The following is a 17,371-nucleotide window of genomic DNA, read 5'->3' as shown; positions in this document are numbered from 1 at the left end:
GGCCGCGGCGGTGTGTTGGCGCTCTTCTGCACGGCGGTAAGCGGCTTTTACCGCCAATGTTGTAATGACCCCCTATATTCCTTAAGCCAACATGTGTCAGCCTTATTCCAGAGTAGTTCACCACATGAATTATTTCATAAAGTAACAAACAAATGCCAAGGTAATATTGAGGCTGTAAGTAATCTCATGGAATCTTCTTGCAATATTATATGTACTACATAAGCGTGTATAATGAAAAATTTCACAAAAAATGTCAAAGAGATATCTTTATACCTTTTTAGCTCACATGATAAGTAAAATAAATGAATCCTGACTGATCATAATATTTATAATTTTGTTAACCATGACACCCTAATTCAAAAACTCCACGAAGTCACCATAGAAGGGACTTCTCTCAACTGGATTACATCCTACCTTTAAAACAGAACTAATATTATGTATTTTCCCCCTTCTCGTCCGAAACCTACTTCACAAAAGCAGGGGTCCCCCAAGGATTAATCACCTCACCTATGCTTTTCAACATCTACATGATGTCATAATCAGAACTGATCAAGATTTTCAACTCACATGCTACAACTATGTAGATGACACACAAACACTACTTAAATTGGAATACCCCAAATACATTGAAAACTCACAAATCTTCAGTTGCCTCAGAGCGGCTGATCAGTGGATGGCTTGGAGCCATGTCAAACAAAATGTTTCTAAAACAGAAATATTCACATGTGGCGACTAGAAAAATTATGACCCACTGTGCGTCTGGCCTGATGATCTTGGACCACATCCTCAAGTACCGAAGGAAGTTAAATACCTTGGAATTACCATGGACTCCAAGTTAACAATGAATGCCCATGTGGACAAATTAACACAATCAAGTTTCATCACCTTGAAGACTCTGCAGCGCATCTTCCCCCAACTCAGAATTTCCACACAAGGTGCAGGCTACTAACTCTCTTATACTATCGAAACTGGCTTATGCAATGGCCTCTACCATGGGTCATCTCTATCTATTATGAAAAAACTACAACGTATTCAGAGCTCAGCTGCCAGGCTAAGAAATTACATGTAAAGCCACAATCCTACATCTCCCCTGCCTTACGAGCACTACACTGGTTACCCCATTGCCAGAAGACCCACCTTCAAGCTGATTTCTATCACCCACAATGCTATACAATGGTATAGGGCCACTTTTCTTCAGTAACAAAACAACCAAATACATTCAACAAAGAAACCTCTACTCAAGATTGGCACCCTGCCTTAGAACACCACCATACAAATAAAAGACAATAGATGGTACATCCTTCTCAATTTAAGCAGCCAAACTATGGAATTCTTTACCCCAAATATAAGATCCACGGATAACTATCTTGCCTTCAGAAGACTACTCAAGAGCTAGCTCTTTCATTCATAACGACCATATTCAAATAGCTACGGACTGCATATTCCTGTGTTGATAAATATTTATAATCTGATTATGTGTATATTCTAGAAATGTATAGCTCTTTAAGAAATATGTATCATTACTATTTCATAATATTAAATGATACACATACTCTTTAAGCCTGTTTAACTAATGTATATTTACTCACAGTTAAATATATATATATATATATGTGTGTGTGTGTGTGTGTGTGTCTATGCATGTGTGTATGGATATATGTTTGTGTGTGTGTGCATCTATATATATAAATAAATATATATATATATATATATATATATATATATACGTATATATATATATATATGTGTATTTTATTCTATTCTTAACATGCTCATAGGTCATTGCATAGCTCCTGCTTAAGTTGGTATATTAGATACTGATGAATACCTGTTTTTGTTTTATATCACAATTATCAAAAGTTGTATTATCATAAGCAATTTGCTATTTAAAAATTGAGGAGAGAGGGGTGTACTTGGTGCCGATTCAAGATGGCCGCACTTCTGTGAGCTCTGGCACAGTCGTGGGAGAAATAGGCCCATTTTTCATGTTAGAAAGGGAGACAAAATCCATTAGACCGCAGAAAAAATAAAAATAAAAATAACATCTCTACTACCTAGCAGGTCGGTGTTCTTAGACATGACACGCCCGTCCCTATATTTATTTAATGGAGCGGACACTCTGGCCATTATTTTGTATTCAAGTTACTCTACATTTCATCACAAACAACAATGTTTTCTCTTTAATATTCTTCATGTTTTCAATAAAACAGTTTTTACTATCTGTTCCAACATTTCTGGCTCCATGGTTTTAATATGTTAACACATATATTTTGCTATGTTAGATTCAGTCAGAATCCCTTGCAATATATTCTATATGTGAAAATAATCTATTTTTTCAATCTTCCCAACTAATAATTTTAATTATACAGAAAAATATTTTATGGGAAGAACTAAGAGTTTGTCACAACCTTCTGTTTTAGCTGCTGCTGCACAAGGACTTCTCATTTAATGAATTCTCAAAACTTGCAACAAATATGGCTAACAATATTTTGGAAACTTTGGCATCTTCTTCTCACAAAGGGACTCTAACTCAAAGTAATAAGTCAACTTCCAAACAAAATCGCAGGCATGGCTTTAGCAACTAAGCATGCTAAAAAAGATCCTCTGTCATCCATCACCCATTAAATCTCCTAATGCTATTTCAATGGAGATACTGTTAGAGGAAATCCGAACCTTAAGACCTTTTATGGAAGAAACCAATAACAAATTGCAGAATTAACAGATCAGTGGTCTCTTATGGATAATAGAGTCACTCAAGTGGAACACCGAGTCAGTGATGTTGAGGATATAGTGAAAATTTTCCAATCGCTTAAATCCGAAGTAATTCACCTGAAGAAACATTCTGAAAACTTAGAAAATTGTATTCATGGCTTACAAGAAAGAACGGAAAGCTCAGATCCTATTACATTTTTTCAATTCTTTCTTGCTAAGCTTTTAGATCTTCCTTCACCATCATTATTGAATATGCAACAAGCATACAGACTTGGACATTCGTCTCACCAAGCATCTTGGTCGCAAATCTCCAGAATATGTTGAACTTCTTCAAATTCTTAGATCTGTTACCTCGAAAGGAAGAATATCATGGTTGAATTCACATTTGTTTTTTCCACAAGACTATGCTAAGCCTACAGCTGATAGAAGAAAACGTTTTTTGGACATGAGACCTGTCTTTCGTACTCTCAATGCAAGATGTGGCCTTTTCATCCATGCTCTTTTCAAATAACCTATAAAAATAAAACTACCATGCTTGAAGATCCCAAGGTTTTGCAACGCTTCATCGACTCATGTATAGGAGAAGACATGGACAGCTCAAAATAACATCCAGCTTGAATTTCATTTAATCTTCTTTCACTTCTAGATAATAATTTTTTCATGTTTAGTTAATCATTATTATCAATATAAGTAATACTTTATGTTTCTTTCCTCCTGTATCGCATACCTCTTAATAACATTTTGTTTTTCTTATCAGGTATTGGTTGTTAGATATCTCTACAATTACATTGTTATCTCGGTATTTGGTCTGATCCCTCTCCTGTTGACTTCGTCGAAGTTCCAGTCGCATCATCTTCTCTTTGTGGCGTCACCACCGTCAATGCCTTGTGTGTTTTATAGGTATATTCATTTTGTTAGTCTATATCTTATGTCTTCTAGTTTTTCTTTATTACAGCTTTTATTGTTCTCTTTTTCCTCCTTTCTTTTTTCTTGTCTTCATTCTTTTTCTCAGTTCCCTTCTTAATAGCTCTATGTATATATTTTGTCATTGTTTTCTGTTTGATTTTAATGATATTGCATTCCTAAGTTTATTAAAATATTTTCAATTATTTTATGCTGTTAATTTATTTAATTTTATATGTAATTATTACCTTGATTCAATGGACATTTTATATACTTCTATGTGTACAGGTTCTTTCTTTCTACCCTCAGGGTTCTCTTATAGACGTTACTATATTTGTTTATTTGTATACCAATTACAGAAATATTGTTACTCTTGTAGAATTTTTTTATTTTAACATAAATTATTTCTTATGTTTCTTCATATAATTACATGAAACTATAAAGGGTTAGGCTCACCTATTAAAAGGCAAAAGATACTTACACATTTAGCCAAATTAAATACAGACATAGCATTATTAGAAACGCATGTTATTGAAAAAGAAGTTCGTAAACTCACACGTAATTGGGTAGGATATACGTTTACAACCCCTGGCACGGAAAAGCGTAATGGTGTAGTTGTTTTATGTAAAAAAACTTAATATGTTAAATTATTATCACAAGAAAATGACATGGAAGGCTGTTGGCTATTTTTAAAACTCATTAATCAATAATACACCAATAACAATGTTTAATGTATATGCACCCACTCGTCTACATAAAACTTTTTTGCCAAATATTACCAATAAGTTAATGTCTATTACAGATGATTACTTAGTTTTTGGAGGTGATTGTAATCTTGTTTTGATCCTTTTTTAGATCACTTTTCTAAAACTAATTTTATTACTACATCCATGCATAAACAATTTGCTTCAACTATTACACAGAGAGCTCTTATTGATTCATAGAGACTTAGCAATCGCATGTTGCAAGAATACACTTTTTTTTCTCCTATTTAATTATTTATATCCTAATCATTATCTGAACATAGTTTAGGTTCAGAGATTGGTACTATTTTAATTTCAGATCATGCCCCAGTCACACTAGATCTGGCATTAGCTTCCGTTACTCCCAAATTAAATGTTGGCACTTTAATACCTCTCTTTTAACAAACATTACATTTATTAGAACATTCGAACGTTGTCAGCTCCATTGAAAACAATGGAGTGCTGCAGGCTTTTACTGGCCGGTAAAAGCCCGCAGCGCCAACATTCCAATGTTCGCTTTGTTCCCTGAGTGGCAGAATGTTCTAATAGCCTTAGAACCCGCCCTAGAGGGCTCTACCGGCTATTAAAGGCCCTTTCCCTTGTTAAATGCCCTCGCCTTCGGCTCGGGCACTTAACGCAGGAGTGGGCCTTTAATAGCCGGTAGAGCCCGCAACGGCAGGTTCTAAGGCTATATTAAAAACTTTCAAGATTTTATACACAATTATTTTTTATTAAATGATATATCCGAGATCTATTTTCAGATAACATGGATTGCTTTTAAAGCCGCCTCGCAGGATTTTATTTTGACATATGTCTCTAATAAAAAGAAATCAAACAATAAAAAAATCACTTGACATCGTTAAACATGTTAAATTCCTTGAACAACCTTATTATTCATCCAAATCCAAAGAACGTCTAAATGAATTAGTTAAAGCTAAAATACTGTACAATTCAACAAATTCTCTACAGATAATGCTGCTTCATTTTTCTTTGGTCAAGCTCCAAATATTATGGAGGACACAATAAAGCTGGCAAGCTCCTAGCAAATTACCTGAAAATTCAAAAAGATAGAACTAAAATTGAAATTATTCTACGTGATGATCACACCCCAGAAACCAACGATAAAGATATCTTGCATGAATTCTACGATTACTATAAAAAGCTTTATACACCAGAATATTTTCCATCTAATATGGATATTCTTACGTGCTTAAAATCTATTAAACAAGAGTTTGACTCAAGCATTAATTTTTCTTCTGTAGATGCTGACATTTCTTTCAAGGACATTCAGGGAGCAATTAATTCTATTATAACAAATAAAGCTCCTGGACCAGATTGTTTTTCTGTAGAGTTCCATTTATATTTCTCAATATTTTTAATTCCCAAATTACTCTAACTCTTCACTTTTTTTGCAACATCTAAAACACCGTCTGACACTTTTCAAGATGCTTTGATTTGCCTTATGCCAAAAGAAGGTAAAAATATTAAATTATGCAAAAATTATCGCTCAATCTCCATAATTAATACTGATTACAAAATCTTTGCACAATTTTTGGAATTAGACTAGAATCTTTCATCCCTACCGTAATAGGTAAGGAACAGTCAGGTTTTATTAAAGGTATATATCTTTCAGATAATACTAGATCTTTCTTTGATATTTTTAATAAATCTAAAACATATTCCAAATCATTAGCTGCTATTTCCTTAGATGGTAAAAAAGTGCTTGATCGCATTAATTGGGACTATCTCTTCACTCTCCTTTCATGGTTTGGTTTTGGCCAGAACTTTATCACACTATGATCTAGTCTATATTGTTCCCCTAAAGCGTCAGTTCTTGTTAATGGTATAACCTCTCCATCTTTCCCTCTTCACAGAGGAGTTAGACAAGGATGCCCCCTGTCTCCTTTGCTTTTTATTTTGGCATTTGGACCCTTCTTATCTTCTATTCATTAAAATACTAACATGCAAGGATTTAAATATAGAGACATACATATCAAATGTTCAGTATATGCTGATGATATCCTATTATATGTATCTTCTCCTGAACTTTCCTTAAAAACTTTTTTGGATGCAGTCTCGAACTTTGCAAAAATTTCAGGTTCCAAACTCAATACAGATAAAAGTGAGATTCTTCCACTTAATAAATGGTGTTTTAAACATGAATTTGCATTTTTAAACTTTCTTTGGAATTATACAAAAATAAAATATGTAGGCATCTGGTTCACTAATTCTCTAAAGGATACTGTTTCTAATAATTTTGACACTCTTTTTTCTACCCTTAAAAATCTAAGAACAAGATGGAATCCTTTGTTTCTTTCATGGTGGAGGAGACTGGATTCTATGAAAATGATGCTTGTTCCTGTAAAAAAAGAATTTCTCAAATATTCCCATTAGTAGTTCCTCTTCTGTTTTTAAGAAAAGTGATTCTTTTTTAACTTCCTTTTTATGGAATAATACAACACCTCAAATGTCTCATACTAAAGTACAACAATCTATACTAGATGAGGGAGTTAATTTTCCAAATTTACAACTTTATTATACTGCTTTGTTTCTAAAACATTCATCCCATTTACATCAAGAAGATCATTTAAATCAAAAACCTTTAGGGGTTGATTTAGAATTATCTTTTATTCATCCTTACATTTATGGAATTTATTTCTCTAACTCAATGCCCAGCTAATATGTCTTTACCTGTTCTTAAAACTGCTTGCAAAATATTTAAACCCATTTTATTTCTAAGTTTTCCAATATAGACCATTTTCCTAATTTCTCAGCTTGGTACATTAAACTTATTAAGATTAATAATAAGTGTGTTTTTTTTAGGTCTTTGCATAAAAAGAGCTCAGTATGGATATCTCAATTATTAGATAATCATTCATGACTTTCCATTGCGCAGGAAAAACAGTTATTTAACTTTTCTAACACTTTTCAAAACAAATATCAACTCTTAACCACAGCTATTTCACAATCGTATAATTCTCTCTTGTCTGTAACTTCCCAAGCTCCTACGCCTTCCCCCATACTATAGATTTTACCAACCTTTCCCTCATTTACTCTCATCTTAACTATGTGTCTCAACCTAGACAGATTACATCATTGGAATTACAATGGTAAAATGTCTTACAAATTTCAAGCCATTTTTGTGGGCCCCTAGGGCTACAGGAGCGTCACTTTTTGTGGCGCTCCTGTGGCACTAAGCACTGCACCGTATTTACAAGCTGGCATTAAGACACTTTTTTTAGCTTAACACCACCTTGTAAAGACGGCCCATTCCCACGCAGCATTGTGCGTGGAAGAGGCGTTCCTTGGGTTTTGCTGTAGGCATGCCACAGCAACACCCATTGCATTTTGACGCTACCTCATATTTATGCAATTTTTTAAACCTGAGGCAGCGCCAAAATCTAACACCACTCACAGGGATGGCGTTAGCAGGGCGCAATGAGGAGGAATACTTTTATTCCTCCTTGTTTTTGGTTTTTTCTATGCGTGCTGATTGCAGAAAGGGACACCTTCCCACAAATAAACAATCACACCCCTCAACGCAGACATCCTTGCACACTGGTGCAAGGATGCCTGCGTTGGCAGCTAAATTCAGCGCCTGCGCAGGGGTAAATGCAGGGGTGTGCCGTATTCACTTAAATATGGCGCATCCCTGCATTTCTAAAAAGACAGCACGGCCCTGCCAATTTTGGCGCAGCACCACGCTGCACCACTCTTCCTTAAATCTGGCCCTTCATTTCCTGTTCCTTTAAAAAATAGGATATGGACTCAAATTTACAAAACATCCTGTGCTGCTAACACTACTCAAACATAATTTTTTATATATAACAGATTACTACTTACACCACATATTTTAAATAAAACCAATTCTACCATAATGTCAACATGTTGGACATGCACATTTCTAATTTAACTTTAAAACACATGCTATCTGAATGTCCACATATGTATAAATTGTAGCTTCAGGAATGGGCTCAAATTAATCGATTTTTTCATACCTCCATACCCTTCTCTTTCACAAATGTATTTTTAAGGAAGCCTTTCTGAAATTTGGATAAATTGTGAAATGAATGCACAAATTGTGGATTTATTAATTGCTGTAGCTTTCCGACAAATAACGGAAAATTGGAAAAATGCACTTAATATTTATTTCCAAACATGGTGCAATCGTATCATAATCATAGATTGGATAATAATTTGGTAGTCTATTATCTTTAGCTATTAAGAGACAAGTCTGTTGGTTGCCTGCAACTAATATGCTAAACTGTTATGCTTTAAAAGCTAATTTACACCAACCCATCTTTAAAAGAGTGTCAAAACCTCCTTGAATCTCCCTTTTTACTTATCTTAATGCTAATTGTTGAATCAGTTATATTTACCAATTTACTGTTCAATGTATAAGGCTAATATAGTTTAATATTCTAAGGAATGCTTATTCACAGTTTACTTTTCTTTTTTCCCTTCCTATTCTTCATTCTCATATTTTGTTATTACGTCTTGGCTTGTAAATTATTTGTATCATCATAATACTTGCAACAACTTAGTTGTTTGACCCTATATTTTACCCAGTTTGTTTAATATCATTGTTCTCATCACTTTAAACATGTTATTTGTATATTTTAATAAAATTATTTTAAACAAAAAAAACCTTGAGGAAAGGTAAATGAATGTTAGAAAAGTAAACTTATTAATTAACTTCAAATATTACAAATCCTGAAAGTCTGTGTTTATACAATTCTACTTCTCTTCTCATATTATTATACCCATTATTATATTCCTTGCACATATATTCCCTTACTATGTATTTACATATCTATTTATTTATTATTATACTCCTACTGTACTAGCTAAAAATTAAATAAAAATAAATAAAATATATCTATAAATAACATTCAAATTATAACTAATTAAATGAAAACAAATAATAATAAATGAATAAAGAAAGATATATATTAATATAAATAAAATAATAAATACAAAATAATATAAATGTACTCTCTTGTAAGCTTTACTAACCATCACCCTATGTCTCTATCAATCTATCCTCCATCTCCACTCTGACTCACCCCAAACCCATTCTACTACTTTCATCTCCAAAATAACACTGCCAAAGCTCTTCCCTCTATCACATCTAGCTCACCCTAAACCTCAGTTTACTACCATGACCTCCCAAACAACCCTACTGATTTCTCCTTCATTTATCTCACCTTTGACTCATCCAAACCCCTTCTGCTACTATGATCCTCCTTACCCTTCCCACAGACTCTTCCTTCCTCCATCTCTCCTTTACTCATCCCAAGCCTCTTCTTATTACTATAAGCTCCCAATGAGCACTTCTGGATTCTTCCCTCCTCTATCCCTCCATTATTCCAGTCAATCCAACTAATAAACTCACATATCCTCTGCTCAAAGTAACTCATGATAGTACTGATACTGTACCCATTTTCCCTATACTAATCCACCACTAATTCCTCTTGGGTTCCGGAGTAGCGTGCTACTCACTGAAAAGCACTTTTTTATGCCTTGTCAGTGGTAGTAAGTCCTATATAAATATAATTACAATGACAATTACAATTAGACTATACGCCAGCAAAAAGTAATATGGGCAGTACCTTTGTGAGACTGATTAGAAAAGGACAAAATTCTTGGGTCATGTTTACAAAGATATGCAATGCATGCATTGCACCAGCTTGTAACCCTTTGCGCTACATAATGCCTGCACCAGGCATGATGTATGCAAGGGGGATGTTCGCCTGCTAGGGGGGCTGAAAAAATTGGGCAAAAACATCTAACGGATTTCTTTGTGTCATTTTTTATGTCACTTTTAATGCCTGCTCAGGGCAAGTGTTAAAACGGGGCTTCTATTATTTTTAATGGGCCCTATGTACTCTGCAGGAGTAGCGCTAATATTTTGGGGCTACTCCTGCAAAGTACATCAATAGTATCAATAAAAGTGAATTTATTGCCATAGTGCACAGTATCATAGATATTGCGCACACATGGTGGGGTAGGGGGGTGCCAAGGGGCGCAAGGAAAGTGATGCTGCACTGGTGCAGCACCACTTTCCTTAAATCTGCCTCTCTTTCCGGTAGGAAATGAAAAGCCGCAGTTGATCTTTTTCATGACGTTCAGGAGCATATTTATGAGAGGCTTGTACCGCTGTCGCATCACTTTTATTGACTCAATGGTGGTGCAAACCTGTCAATCACATCTATGTGGCCATGCGAAGCCACTTTGCGTGGCTTGATATGGCATCATAGATATGGAATAAAGGAATGCAGAGCAAATCACTGCATTGCCTTATTCTGCATTAGGGAAGCATTCCATTGCCATTACAGTGGATGTTCCCATGCAACACCAATGAACCTTGATGCATCCCCAGATTTACAAGGCCATGTATACCAAGAGATGCATCAAAACCTTAGGCCTCCCCAGAGAAGCACAATGAGGAGAAATATCTTTGTTTTTTCCTCTTTCATTTGCAGCACACATTGAAAGATGAAAAATCCTCTGAGGATTCTTTTTGTGCCAAATGTGCCCCTTCCTGCACAAAAACAATCCTGCCTACAATAAAGAAACTCTTGCACCTTGGTACAAGGGTGCCTGCGTTGGAGAAAGGTAGCCAAAATGGCACCAGTGCAGTGAGAAAGGATGCACTGTAAGGCATAGATACAGCACATTCCTGCCCAATTCGATTTTATTTTTATATCATCACAATTACATGTCCCAATTAGTCCATGTCTGATACTACAAAATGTATCTACCAGTCTTACATAAATAAAAGTCAATAGATAATTTCTAACTATCACAATATGTGCAACATAATGGCTCTGTTGTGAAATTTTATGGATAGTCCACATATACACTGGCATACATCACCTCTCATCCTTTCCGAATGTCATACATATTGTGCATGATTCTGGTGTGTGCCAGTATCATGGACAAGCTATTTTGATTTAGACAGTGTGTGACAAAATCAGCTATACTGTTGTGATGTCATTATACTTGGAGTTATTTTTTATATATACCAGTTGATGTGTCTTAGTTACTGTACTGAGCTATCAGCACACATCCTCAAATTAAAGTTCTTTGCTTTACTCAGGACTCAGATGCCTGACATTGCATGGGAATCACTCCACACATTTTACTATCATAATTTTACAAAATCATTTATATATGTATAAGTGTACGGGTCTTTTCAACATTCTTAGTACAATTATTGTTTGACATTCACACAGACACAGCAACATGACTTCATCTTTCTTATTGTTTAACAAACATGTTTATTGATAGTGCACAATTAGGTTAAGGTTATAACTTTAATATTATGATATAATGAAAATAATTGGAGACCACATTGTACCTTGTGGCAAGGCCTGCCACTGAGTGCTGGTCTACAATTAGGCTGCTAGGCTGATTTACTAAGTACTGCCATATCTCCGACGTGACAAAAGAACTTCACTGTCTACCCGTGTACAAGCCTTGCTGCGCTATTGTTAAGGCCTTGCACACTAACCTTCCAGTCTTAATAAAACATTGTATCCACTAGTACATCCCTACTAGGCACCTTAGATCCACCCATCTACATTACCTAGTTGTTCTGCAGTTTAGGAGGCGTAGGATTGGCGGAACCCGGTAGTTTGTATTTCAAGTTTTTTTCTGCAAAAAGTGGGGTATTTTTATGGGGTATTCAGCTTCAAACATGGTGGGAGGTGAAGATGATGAGCAAGAAGAGGATGACAGCTTTACACACAGCAGCCCTGTCCCCAGCAGTGTACCAGTAACACCAACCTCAGCAACCTCAAAATCACACAAGAACCAGACGGAGACACCACAGCATACAGGAACTGCCCTATGACACGCAATGAGTCTACCACCTCCTGACTGCGTTGGCACTGGGGAGCACCCCTTGTTTTCAGTATGTAATGAACTGAGAACTTCATAAATGCTGGATTAACTGAACCAGTAACACATTGCACAGCCAACACTGCAGTGCCAAACTCATAGGTATGGCAGTTAGGTCACATGTGGCAAAATGTTATGGTGCAGGAAGGTAATGAATGATGATGGGTGGGATATCTGCCTTGCTCTGCAAAATACAGTGAATATGCTCAATTTGAGGATAAGCAAGCAGTGTGATTTACCATCAAACATTCCTGCCACTGCTGAGACTTCCCCTCAAACCTCCTCCTCTGCCAGGACTGGCACACTGGCCCTGCCACTGGCCCCGGTACTTGTGATCTGTGACGCTAGAAAAAAACATTACACATTTTAGATACCAAATATGCCTCCCCTTATTCTTTTTCTAACAAAATACAACTGCAACGCCTCACTATAGTTCAGTTAGCAGCATCTTCTATCAGAACTATCACTTGGGCTATGATGACTCTGAGTTATGGAAGTACACTGAAAGAGTGGAGTAAAGGTCAATGAAGGACATATGATCTTGGTTGGCAAATGCAATAGGACCTCATACTTTCCTGCCATGCTGCACTGTCATAGAAACTGCTGGTATACTGTATAAATGAATGATAACATAACATAAGGAGGGTCCACTATGACAATGGCCACTCCCTTATTTTAACAGTTTTAGCATGTGCAAGAAAAAGAAAACCTTCTCATTAAACATTCATGGTGAATAATGGCCTACCTGGGCCAGCACTCTTTACAGTAACAAAATATGTAAGTTGAGAGGGATATCTCACTGACAAAGCAGAAGAAAGGTTCAGACTAGTACAGACAAGAGAGATCTGTACCAGAAACTTGAAATACAGAAAATAATTATAATGCAGGAATAAAAATCTGACAAATACTAGACAGAGGAGTTGAAAACATGAGACACTATAAAAAAATAAACAGGGCAAAATGATCCTGGTAGTAGGAAGAGGTAAAAGTTAGGGAAACATTACCAATAGGACTTACCAGGACAAGCAGAATCATCAGCTGTGGCTCTGGTGATGGAGGGAGTTCCACATGCAGCAACACTGGTGGTGGCAGCCCCTTCACCTCTTTTACACTTCTAAGAAGCCAGCTTGCCCTTGAGTGCTGAAGTAAGAAATAAAGAAGATAAAAACTAGATTAGTGGTACAGTTAATCTCGGCACAATTATTTTGACAGGCAAACAAAGTAGCATTGTACTTTTCTAAATCAAATCACCTATAGCACTAGTATTGACCTATTCCTCACTTCATAAGTCCTATTTATAATTTCCTAAATTACAGTTGGAACTGCTAATGCATTGCAACAAATGATTTTTGCTTCTTAACCCCCATTGACGGGTCAACTAAGTTTCTTTATTCAATGTATAGATGCACACTACACATCACTTGGGGATTGAAACTGCATGAGCTGAATAAAGAAAGGAACAGAGAAGGCAAACTCACTGATATTACTACTACCACTATCTTTGTGACAGGACAGAGGATTCTGTATGACTTCTTACTTCACTTTATTAGCCCAGACGAGCACTAACAAGTACGATTAGGTAGTGTCAAGCACCTGGCTAGCTCATGCTGGATCACATACTATTGCATGTGATGCTCTCGCAGGGCATAACCCCTCCCAGTCCTGCTGTCTGTTGTCAGCATTTAGGGAAGGTGACACTTAGAATAAAAAAACAAGTGCAGCAACCCCTGCCTCAGAAAAAATGGAATGCAACTGTAACCTTTGGCGGCATCTGTGAACACAGGGTGCGTGGCTTGAATCAGCCACACTGGAGCTACAACTTCTGCCTGCTGCTCTGACGTGGAAAAAAAGTAAGGATTAGAAAAATAAAGGGACAGAAGAAAGTAGAAATGGAAAACAAAAAGCACAAAAAGTCATGGAACAAGTTTAAAAAGGCAAAAATGTAAAATACACAAACAGAAAGACACACACTGATTAAAAAAGTTTAAATGAGGGGTGAATGATTGTGATAGAGGAGGATTGTAATAGATATAAAAATCAAGCCCAGCACCAAGCAGAGAACAGAAAACAGATAAAACAAAATGTCGGTGTCCTTGAGGGCCGCATGGTGCAGTTTGTGCTGATTTTTGCCCTGGTCTAGTCATCAACCATGTCTGTAACCCATAGCCTTGATTACCTGACGTAAGATATAGGCTCATATAGTAGAAATAGTGGACAACTTACATGTGCATGCAGGTTTAATGACATAAGTCAGACAACTATAAAGCAAGTATTATTTTAAATGTTAAAATTTGTTATGATAGTGTGAACACAGCTAAAATAAAGCCCCTCTTGCACATATGGCTGTATCGAAGAGTTTAAAATGAAATACTATTGAACATCCATAGTTACAATGCACAATAAGAATACATTAAATTTAGCATATTGAAACCCAAACATGGCAACATAGCTATACTGAAATTTATACAATAATAGGCTAGTGTTGCAAAACATGGCATTTAGTAGTTTAAGTACTTTGGTAACAATAACAGAGAGATTCTGAGTGACACATGTTGCTTTAGTTTATACAGAAACATACATGCATTACCAGAAATTTTTTATTGGAGGTCAGATACACAAACATGATTACACTGATTGTATTTATATTGGACTATGTGCCATTATTAAACATGCTGCATATTCCTTTACATAACTTTGTGTATGCTCCATCAATATGTTTATGCAAGCTATATATCTGATAAAACCTATTCAGAGAGTATGCCAACAACATTGAAGTACATTACTTGTTGATATGATTTGATGCTTCACGAACTTGCAGTCATCTAAACACATGTCCCCATCAACATTTTGGTGTATCTGTGTATCTGTGTGTATAGTTTTCTTGTTAGGTTAGGGCCATCGTTTGATGTGACACACAGGTTATGATTTAGTGTTACAAGGATATGTTTTTCTAAAAATCAAACAAGTCTGAGGCCTTATTTTGTCCTAAGTGAGCCTTTGCTTTGCCTTGAGTCTCACTCGATGACAGGGGTAGTTAACAAATAGTGATTTGCTAGTTACCAATTTAGCCAAGCCAATTTTTAGGGTGCCTTAAGTGTGTTTGTACATCACTTTCACACAAGGCTGCTTCATTATGTGAAGTCACATTAAATGTCATACTGGTAGACTTTCTATGGCTGGATCGTGGCCATTAAACACACAAAGGTTGATGGGAGGATGGCTGCAAAACTTCTAACATCAGGCAATTGCTCGGGTAGCATTTCAAACCATCATTTTTGCCTACTATGCCACCTCACATACCACTCAGACATATGCAAATTAGCCTAAACCCTGCTCCCATAGCAACAGTCTAGCACAAAATATTAAGCCATGTCCTCTCTGAAATGGACCAAGATTGGTTTAGCCCTGATCGACACAATTCAGTTGCCTCGCTCACTATGCCACTGAAACCAGGCTATACCCAACAGAAGTGGCCCAATCAGTGCACAAACACTTCTATTTGTTGGTTGAAGACTTGAAGAGATCTTCTGCAGCAACTCCAGGATGCTCTTCTTCTTCAGCCTGTATAACTCGATCACCTCCTCCTCCTTGAGGTCAATAATGCTGATCCTTTTTTGGACTATACGCTGCTTCCTCTTTCGCTGTTATTGTTGTTATTTGCACCAACTTCCAATTGAAAAATAACTTCCTCCATGGCATAGATTAGCTTGCCACAGATAATCGTGATGGAGATTTATTTTTACTGATGCTCTTGCATCATTGGCTGCACTTCTGCTACCGATGTGCAGCATTATGATGCATTTCCCTTGTTTCTTTACACTGCGTGATCTGGGTTATGCAGTGGTAAATACCACTGCGGTAAGGTTGCATTGAATTTTGCATAGGAACACCTACCTTGCATACATTAATACCTGCATGACACAGGCCAACACAGTACAGCACACCAGTCCCTAAAAATGGCACAGGAAGCCTCCTGCCTCACCTAATACATATGACTTAAGGATTGTGTTGCCCTTGTGTCACCGAGTGGCGGAATTGCTACGTAATCCTTTGATAAATCTGGCCCAAGTGACATGCAAAAGTCTAGCTTACTGCTTGGACTTTCAGAAATTAAACCACATTTTGAAAAGCTCCAATCTTCACATTATTATTATTATTATTATTATTTTTTGTATTATTATTTTTATTACAATATACATTTTTGTTTGTAAAGTGAAAACATACTGCATAATTTGAGCATCTCTACACACTTTTCCTTTGGTATTTTTGTGTATTGTTTTAATCTTCAAGTCCTTAGCTTAAGCATGGTCCATGGCTAACAGTATTGATTCAGTGTAGGGCCACAGGAGTCAAAAGGTTGAGAAGTTATTAATATCCATAAAGGTCAGTGTATTTTACCCACAGTGATTAAAAGAAAGGAAAAAAAGGTGTCGTTTAGCTTCTTCACTCACTTAAAAGAGCTCTCTTTGCTGAAGTTGCATTCTGTGCTAAATAACGTTATTAAACTGAGAAAGTACAGAGAACGCGTAATAGGGAAGTTATTTTCAAATATTTAATTTAATCTTTGGAACAATTGAATTCGTTCAGAATAGTCGATTTCTTAAATGTTTTCAGACTCACAGCAGAATAGAAGTGAAGAATGTCCCGAGACTGGTACACTAAATTGCCATAAATTACATGTGACCACAAAGTCACAAACAGACAGAGGTGAAACTCATGTACATTGGTTAAATGGCACCTAATTTAAAAAATGCTACCTGCCAGAAGTAAACTCCTTCCAAAAATGTGTTAGGTGAACCGGAGATTTTTGGTGAAGCATTAAAAAATGCACCATAGTGGTTAGACTCTGGAGCCTCATTTACAAGGTCTTGCTGTGCCACCCCGCGCTACTGGGAAAGGGCAGAAATGTACTGTATCTACAACATATAGCACATTTCTGTCCTCCCCCTTGCCTGGTGTACAAGCTGTTGCCCTGCGCCAAAGCAGGCATCCTTGCATCATAGTGCACCTTCCTGCACAAAAACATTCAAAAGAGGAAAACAGGGAGAAATAAAGATTTGTTTCTCTCTGTTGTCTCACTCTTACGCCACCCCTGAAGTAGCATAGAA

Source organism: Pleurodeles waltl, chromosome 2_2 (assembly GCF_031143425.1).
Source record: "Pleurodeles waltl isolate 20211129_DDA chromosome 2_2, aPleWal1.hap1.20221129, whole genome shotgun sequence".
NCBI lineage: Eukaryota > Metazoa > Chordata > Amphibia > Caudata > Salamandridae > Pleurodeles > Pleurodeles waltl.
Note: the sequence above shows the minus strand (reverse complement) of the source record.